The 8,943-nt window shown below is 39.5% G+C and overlaps 1 pseudogene; it reads right to left on the minus strand.

Annotated features, from left to right (window-relative positions):
- Positions 1 to 6,867: 6,867 nt before the first annotated feature.
- On the minus strand, positions 6,868 to 8,566 carry LOC141497803 (RNA-binding protein FUS pseudogene; annotated as a pseudogene).
- Positions 8,567 to 8,943: the final 377 nt, after the last annotated feature.

Consider the following 8,943-nt stretch of genomic DNA (forward strand, 5'->3'; position numbering starts at 1 on the left):
TGGACTGGGCCCTCAGGCTAGATAGCTACTCTCCTTATTCTACTCAGAGACATCTGCTGCTGGGGTGGGGCTATTACTGTGCTTGTTCTGGGAAGAGTCGTTTTTCCCACAGGGATTGGGGAGGGGACTCAACTAGAAATACAGGGACTCTCATGAAGATATGGAGTTCATAACCCTGCTTTTCCAGAGCAGCCAAGGATCAATGTCTAGTTGTACTCTGCAACTCTCCCACCTGCTGCACTGGAACTCTTCCTCCAGCCCTGCTGGTGGTGTTCTCTCACCTGCTTTTCACACAGTCACAGTTTCTACAGCTGTTCTCAAGTTAGTCCTCGCATTTCATCCCACTACTCCTGTGCTGGCTGGGTCCCTTGAGACAAACTTTGCTGGGAGATATTCTTCTCCTAGGTACTTTTTCTGGGTTTTATCAGTCAAAATTCTATTAAGAGGCTTGATTCTTATTAGTTCTGAGGAAAAGGCAGGAGTCCTTAACACAGTGCCTGGCTTCTCTCTAACATCTTGGCTAGAAGTCTCCATTTTAGCATTTCTAAAGCAATTTCATGCATATTGTTGTATGGGGTATAATTTCCTTCTTATTCTATCACCTAATCCCCTGCATTAGTTTTCCTTAAAAGATATTGAAATTGTCCAAGGGCATCTAGGTGACACAATGGACAGAGTATAGACCTTGGAGTCAGGAGGGCAGGAGTTCGAATCCCTTGACACTTACTTGTTGTGTGACCTTGGTCATGTTACTCAATCTTGATTGCCTGGTATCCAGGGCCTTCTCTTCATCTTGATTCCTATCTGGCCACTAGACCCAGATGCCTTGGAGGAGAAAGTGAGGCTGGTGATTTGGCACAGTGCCTCCTCACTCAAATCCAATTCATGTGCTTATCATGACATCCCTGATGTCATGGTCTTTTTCAAGAATGAAGGACAAACATCATTAAAATTGTCCTAGAGATCGACAAACTCACTTGTTTAAGAACTGATTGAAGTTGCCCAGGTTTCCATTCTTAGGGCAATGAATCACCTGGAACTGTATAGACTTTGCTCATTCTAACTTCTGATTATTTTAAAGATCTCCCAAACTTTCCCTTCCAGAGATTTCCAAACTTTCTTTCTGAACTTTTGCTTATATATAACAATATTATATATAAATTATATAAAACAATTTACTTTTTAAGATGTGAGATGTGAGCTGTCTAACCCCGTCCACCTATAGCCACTTAATATGCCATATAAACCCTCCCCCTCCAAGGGTATCCAGCCCTTGCTATATGGTACCCCAGACTGCAACTCACATTCTTTGTTTGTATTGACTGTTTTTATTAAAATTTAGATGACATATTGGAAAGCCTAATGAGATTTGAATACCCCTGCATGGCCCCCAATTTTGACTCAGATGCTTAATGCCAATAGGAATTCTAAATTTTCTGGTACAGATTCAACTCAGGAGCTGGACTTGGGTCAGTGAGTGCCAAATGCAGAACACACACATCTCTTTTCTCTTAAGTTCCTAGCATTCTTTGATTGGAGTACCTTGGATAACTTGCTAACTTAAGTCTGCTCTGACAAGTTCCTCTAGAAACAAATGACTGCATTTCATAATGATGGATCATTTGTGGCCACTCTAATAGGTCCCAAATGATGGCTCTGTTTTCAAATTATGTGCTGCATACTTTCAAGTATGTGGAAATTGGCAGAACTTAATTGTCTGAATTTGCAGCACTGAAGACCACAGTGGGATCTCCTTTATGTGTTTCCTTTTTATTCTCCAGGCTCCAAAATTGAGGGACCTGAGGATGATGTCATTTATCAATGCCCCCCCCCCACCTTTGGCAAAAGACTCTCCCTTTAAAAAAGATCAATTAACTTGGCTCAAATTGATAGGGCTTACAAAATGTAGAGAGGGACTTAATATGTGCACACAAAAGTATTTTAAGAATCTTTATCAGTGGGGGCGGCTAGGTGGCATAAGGGGGGTGGCTAAGTGGCTAAGTGGCATAGAGGATAAAGCACCGGCCCTGGAGTCAGGAGTACCTGAGTTCAAATCCGGTCTCAGACATTTAATAATTACCTAGCTGTGTGGCCTTGGGCAAGCCACTTAACCCCATTTGCCTTGCAAACCCCCTCCCCCCCAAAAAAAATCTTTATCAGTACAGTTTATTGTCTTTGTGTCTGTCCTTGTGGTGCACTTTTTGTGCTAAAGTGTGTGTGTGTGTGTGTGTGTGTGTGTGTGTGTGTGTGTGTGTGAGTGCCTGAGTATATATCAAGCTGTGTTACATTTTTCTTGTCCCCTTGCAAGCTAAGCTGAAGAAAAGGAAGAGGTTGTGGGGCTATTAGCCAATTACTCTTTTTTTTCTTTCCCCAATCAATTAATATGTATCTTATTTTGCACTGGCAACTTTCTCTGCCACTCAAAGCAGAATTGTCAAAAAGATAATTTTACACCAAGAAGTAAAGAGAGAGAGTGAATATAGCTTGAATTTTTTTTTACCTGTTTTTAAGAAATTTGTTAAAACTTTAATTGGGAATTGATCTCCAGTGGTAGAAATTGTAAACCCAGATTTAGCTGAAGCGCCAAATTAGGATTTGTAGTTTCAAAATCACATAAAAACAAAAGGACATTTTGTATGCTTTTCCCTCTTTAGTAACAAATTTAAAATCTCCAGTCCCATTATATCAAAGATAACTGGATGGTACCAACATCCTGGAGGGAGAAGATTCCCAAGCTTTGTGGAGGTCTTTAACATAACTGATAAGGCACAAAGGTCCTGAATTGGGAAGGGCACTTCTAATTGGATGTCTGATATGGAGCTCCCTCCCCACAAGTGTATGTAACATAAAGTACATACTAAATTGAGGATTACTCCCTACATGGACAAGAAGAGAAGATTTTTTCAGATCCCACCTCTGATAATTCAGTTACATAAATATCATCATTCCACCCCAGAACTTCATTTTGGACCCAGGTTTCTAGCCATGTTCCATGTTTGTTTAATCCACAAACTAAGAGAAATTTAATGAACATGTGTGTTAACTTAATTCTATTTATTTTTTTCTTGAGACCAAATTCTGTAAGCTAATATATGTCCTTTATTAGGACAAACTCTGGAGGTTAACATCATGTTTAGCTGAATTATTTATACAGTAGATACTGTTAAATTTAAATCTGGTTAACTATGTAGCTTCTTGGTCACCTAACTTCTTATCTCCATGTGCCTTTAAAATTTAGTGTACTGATAATAATGGACTCTATTTTTTTTTTAGGTTTTTGCAAGGCAATGGGGTTAAGTGGCTTGCCCAAGGCTACATAGCTAGGTAATTATTAAATGTCTGAGGCTGGATTTGAATTCAGGTCCTCCTAACTCCAGGACCAGTGCTCTATCCACTGAGCCACCTAGCCGCCCCAATAATGGACTCTTTTTGAAATAATAATAGCATAGGCTTTATAGAAATTAAGAAGTATAGCTTTTGAAAATATAGATCCAGTTTTAATTGAATTAGCTTGTCCTATTTTAAGTGAAATATGTCTTCTAATAAGATCCTTTTGAAAAGCCATAATTTATCATATTAACCATTAAAACAAGGTATTTAAAATTTAATAGATTTGGAAATTTAATTCTATGATTTAAGACAAGTTACCTCACTTAATCTGTATTGTGAATATTTGATCACTTTAGATCAGTATTCCTTTGGGTTATAGATTATTATAGATTCAATTGCTAAAAAGAATGATGTCAAGTGCTTGAGACTGCTTCTTTGGAAATGCACAGATATGTTTTTATTGTGAATTTGGAATGGCAGGAATATCTTTAAGATGTCCCAAACTATGAAAAGCAGAGTCCTAAGATCTTGCCAATCTTATTGTTTAAGTTACCAAGAGGAGATTCTCAATGAAATACTACACTGCTTTGAGAGTTTTGAACTTTAGCACCTTAGCCAATTACCTTTGCATTGGATCATGTTCATATTGAAGCAGGGAAACTCTGGACAGAGAGAAATAATATAATCTTTCCCCCTTTTCTGTATTGAGATAAATGTTACAGTTCTTTTTTAGATTATTACAAGTAAATCCTTTATAGGTAAATCCCTATAAAGCAAGGAATTTACCTGTACACTTTGTTAAAGTAGTTAATCTTTTGAAAGTATTAAATCTTCTCTATGTTGATTCTGTACTAGTTTGCTATATAATCTTATTTAAATTCATGTCTTCAAGTTAACTCACCCAGGCCCTCCTAGTTATATGTCATAAATTCCTCGAGACTATATTGTATTAACAAAGACCCTAATCAAGCTGATACCTTTAGCTAAGGTAGAAATTCTTCATCTTAGTTTAAGAATTTAAGGTTAATCTGTATTTTTTGACTTCACTACATATACAGAGACCTACAACTTTATGTCAAACATAAAATCACTCCTTAGTCCTTCCCTGACTGGTGCCATCCTGCCTCTACCCTAGCTCCTTCCAGTGCTACCCCCTAACTCCTCACAGTTCTGGCCATAACTCCACCTGATTCCTTCCCTTGGAGTTTCTTTAAAAAAGTCCATCTTTCCATCTTTAAGCTACTGGATCCATGTTGATCCTCACCCAGACACCCATATTATGTCTGTTCCCTTTCTCCTTTCCCCATTCCCCCTTCTTAACTGTCTTTGAAGTTCTTACCAGTCCAGCTTGTAGCTGTTTTTTCCTTTGTTAACTACACTATCTTTTTAAAAACACACTCTAAAGAACTCTGTGAATTAATTTGTAGTTTTTTTTTGTGGTAACCTATGAATTAAAGTTTATGCTGTTTCTTATCCCTTGAGTCAGAGAGCCTTGTGATTTCTTATTTTTTTAATAAAATTTTATTTTATTTTTAAAATTAATTTATTTTCATCCATATGTACATGCATATTTTTAAGTTACAAAATTTCCTTCCACCTTCCCTTTCCACCCCCTTCCCCTCAGTGGCAAATAGTTAGATTAGCATTGTACATACATATTTTAATAAACATGTTTACAAATGAGCAATTTTAGGTATGAGGAATTAGGATTAAGGGGAAAAGATCCATAAGAGATAATTCTTATAAAATGTTCATTAGATTTGGAAGAATTTTTCTTTTTTATGTGTGAATGTGTGTGTGTGTGTGTGTGTGTGTGTGTGTGTGTGTGTGTGTGTGTGTGTTTTGTTTTGTTTGTTTTTCTTCCTCTGGTTGGGGATAATATAGTCCATAGCCAGTCAAATACAGTTGTCCTAGCTCTCTGAAGTGTTGAGAGGAGCTGCTTCCATTAAGGTTGTATATCACAAAATGTTGTTGATGTGTATATTGTTCTCTTGGTTCTACTCCCTTTGCTCAGCATCAGATCTTGTAAGCCATTCTATGCTTATCTAGAGTCTGACCATTTATGGTTTCCATAGTATTCATGTGCCATCACTTGTTTGGCCATTCCCCAATTGATGAGCATCCCCTCAATTTCCAATTCTTTGCTACTACAAAAAGAGCTGCTATGAATATTTTGGAACATGTAAAACTTCCCCCCCCCTTTTTTTTTTTTTATAATTTCTTCTAGATCTAGACCTAGAATTGGAATTGCTGGTCAAAGGATATGAATGGTTTTTATTGTTCTTTGGGCATAGTTCCATATTGCTCTCCGGAAAGACTGGATCCATTTACAACTCTACCAGCAATGTATCAATGTCTCAATCCTCCCACAACCTCTCCAACATTGATCATTTTCCTTTTTTCTCAACTTGGCCAATCTAATATATGTGAGATGATACCTCATTGTTATTTTAATATGTATTTCTCTAATCAATAAAGATTTGGAGAATTTTTTCATATGATTATATATATAGCTTTAAATTCTTCATTTGAAAACTGTTCATATCCTTTTACCATTTGTAAATTTGGGAATGATTTGTGATCTTATAAATTTGATTCAGTTCTCTATATATATTAGAAATGAGACCTTTATCAGCACTCCAAGTTGTGAAGATTGTTTCCCAGCTTTCTGCTTTCCTTCAAATTTTAGCAACATTGATTTTATTAGTGCAAAACCTTTTTAATTTAATATAGTCAAAAAATCATTCATTTTGCAATTTATAATGTGCTCTAATTCTTGTTTGGTTATAAATTTATCCCCCTTCCATAGACTTGATAGATGAGTATTTTTTGGTCTATTAATTTCTCTATGGTATTACTCCTATGCTTAAGTCCTGTAACCATTTTGATCTTATTTTGGTATAGGATGTGAGATGTGGATCTATGCCTAGTTTTTGCCATACTATTTTCTAATTTTCCCAACAATTTTTGTGAAATAGTGAGTTCTTATCCCAGTACCTGGTGTCTTTGGGTTTGTCAAACAGTAGATTACTGTAGTCATTTATTGCAGTTTCTTTTCAAACTACCCTAATCCACTGATCCATTACTCTACTTAACCAGCACCAGGCAGTTTTGATGACTGCTCCTTCATAATAAAGCTTTAGCTCTGCTAGAATTGTCATTTTTATTATAATAGCTCAACCTAACCATGAGCATTTGATATTTTTCCAATTATTTAGATCTGACTTTATTTGGGTGAGAAGTTCTTTATAATTGTGTTCATATAGTTTTTGGGTTTGTCTTGGGAGGTAGATTCCCAAGTATTTAATGTTGTCTATAGTTATTTTATTTTATTTTATTTTTTTAGGATTTTTTTTGCAAGGCAAATGGGGTTAAGTGGCTTGCCCAAGGCCACAACAGCTAGGTAATTATTAAGCGTCTGAGAACAGATTTGAACCCAGGTACTCCTGACTCCAGAGCCGGTGCTTTATCCACTGTGCCACCTAGCCGCCCCTATAGTTATTTTATTTTATTTATTTTATTTTTTTTAATAACTAAACAAATGGCATTTAATGGGAACTGGGGGGCATGGTTACAATTACAAAGTCTGACACAAAACAAGGATAGGGAGCTGGGTGGGACAGTTACAAAATAAAGGGATCAACAGAAGGGTCTGGAAGGAAAGATGGTCCAGAGATGCCTGAGCCAGGCTAATACGGCCTCTCCCGTCTGTCTTGTCTGTGTTCACCCCTTGAGTCCATCTTGCCAGGTCCAAAGCCACCTCTGTCCCCTCCACCCCGGCCCCCTCGGAATCCCCCATGGTCCCCTCCTCTGCCTCGGTACCCTCCACGGTCATAGCCACCTCTGCCACCGCTTCGATCATCTCCAAAATTACCACCCATATGAGAGCCTCCAGGTCCTCCTCCAGGTCCTCCTCCAGGTCCATCAGGTTTAGGTGCCTTACACTGCTTACACTCATTCCTCCAAGAAAAGTTCATATTCTCACATGTGGGATTAGGGCACTTCCAGTCTCCAGCTCGCTGCTGTCCTCCACCACCGCCTCCTCCACTAGGGAATCTGCCTCGGCTACCACCACCACTGCCACCACTTCCAAACCCTCCTTGGCCCATGGGTCCTGCACGCCCACAGCTACCATGGCCATTGCCGCCTCCTCTGTTGAAATCTGCTCTTCGTGTAGCAAAGGAGACTTTAATGGGATTTCCAGAAAATTCTTTGCCATCAAACCAATCAATAGCTGCCTTGACAGAAGGAGGATCATTAAATGACACGGTAGCCTCTCCTTTCAGTTTTCCTGTCTCCCTGTCCATATATAAGTTGATCATAGGCTGTCCTGTCTTCTTATTGGTCTTAATAATGCCAATTTGTTTGAAGTAATCTGCCACAGACTCAATGGTAACATTCTTACCCAAGCCTTGGACAAAGATGGTATTATTATCAGAATTATCCTGTTCTGCAGAGTCATGGCATGATCCTTGGTCCCTGGGCCCACCAAATTTATTGAACCCACCACAGTCACTTCCGCCCATGCCACCTCTGCCTCCTCGGCCACCTCCACGACCTCTAGGCTCATAGCCACCACTGCTATGGTTGTGTCCTTTCCCCCCACGTTCCTGCTGGCCACCTCCGTAGCTGCTACTGTTACCACCTCCACTCTGGTCCTGGTTGCCATAGCCACCACTTCCACCACTCATAGATGAATTATCTTGGCCATAGCTACCTCCACCACCCCCTCCACCACCCCCACTGCTGCTGTTATACTGGTTCTGCTGGCCATATCCTTGAGGGGGATTGTAGGAGCTTTGTTGCTCTCCATAGGAGCTTTGTTGTCCTCCATAGCTAGACTGCTGCCCATAGCCCCCACTCTGGGGCTGCCCATAGCTACTGCTCTGGGAGCTGCTACCATAGCTCCCTGAAGTACTGCTGGGGGCAGGCTGCTGGCTATAGCCAGGATAGGATGATTGCTGACCATGGTTGGGAACTCTGACTGCTGCCATAGCCACTGGCTGAACCATATCCTTGGGGAGCTGACTGAGTGCCATAGCCTGTGTTCTAGGTTTGTTCAAAGGAGGAGCCATAACTGCTCTGACCATAGCCTGAGGTATCAGCTGACTGGCCATAACCACTGTAACTCTGTTGGCCATAGGCCTGACTGCTCTGCTGGGAGTAGCCTTGTCCAGGTTGGGTAGGGTAAGCCCCATAGCTTTGTGTGGCTGACAGAGTAGTCGTTGGAGGCCATGTCTGCGCACGTACACAATGGCTGCCAAGCAAAAGAAAACAGAAGAGAGCCGACCACCGCCACCTCGAGGACTGAAAAACCTATAGTTATTTTAAATGGAATTTCTCTATCTATCTCTTGCTCTTGGGCTTTGGTGTTCATATATAGGAATGTTCATGATTTATGTGGTTTTATTTTATATCCTGCTACATTGCTGAATTTGTTAATTGTTTTAACAAGTTATTTAGATGTATTTTCTCAGGTTCTCTAGGTATACCATCAAATCATCTGCAAAAATGAAAGTTTTGCTTCCTCACTGCCAATTCTGATTCTTTCAATTTCTTTTTCTTCTCTTATTAGTACTACTAACATTTCTAATACTAGACTGAATAGTAATG

The sequence above is a fragment of the Macrotis lagotis genome, chromosome X (assembly GCF_037893015.1).
Source record: "Macrotis lagotis isolate mMagLag1 chromosome X, bilby.v1.9.chrom.fasta, whole genome shotgun sequence".
In the NCBI taxonomy this organism is placed as follows: Eukaryota; Metazoa; Chordata; class Mammalia; order Peramelemorphia; family Peramelidae; genus Macrotis; species Macrotis lagotis.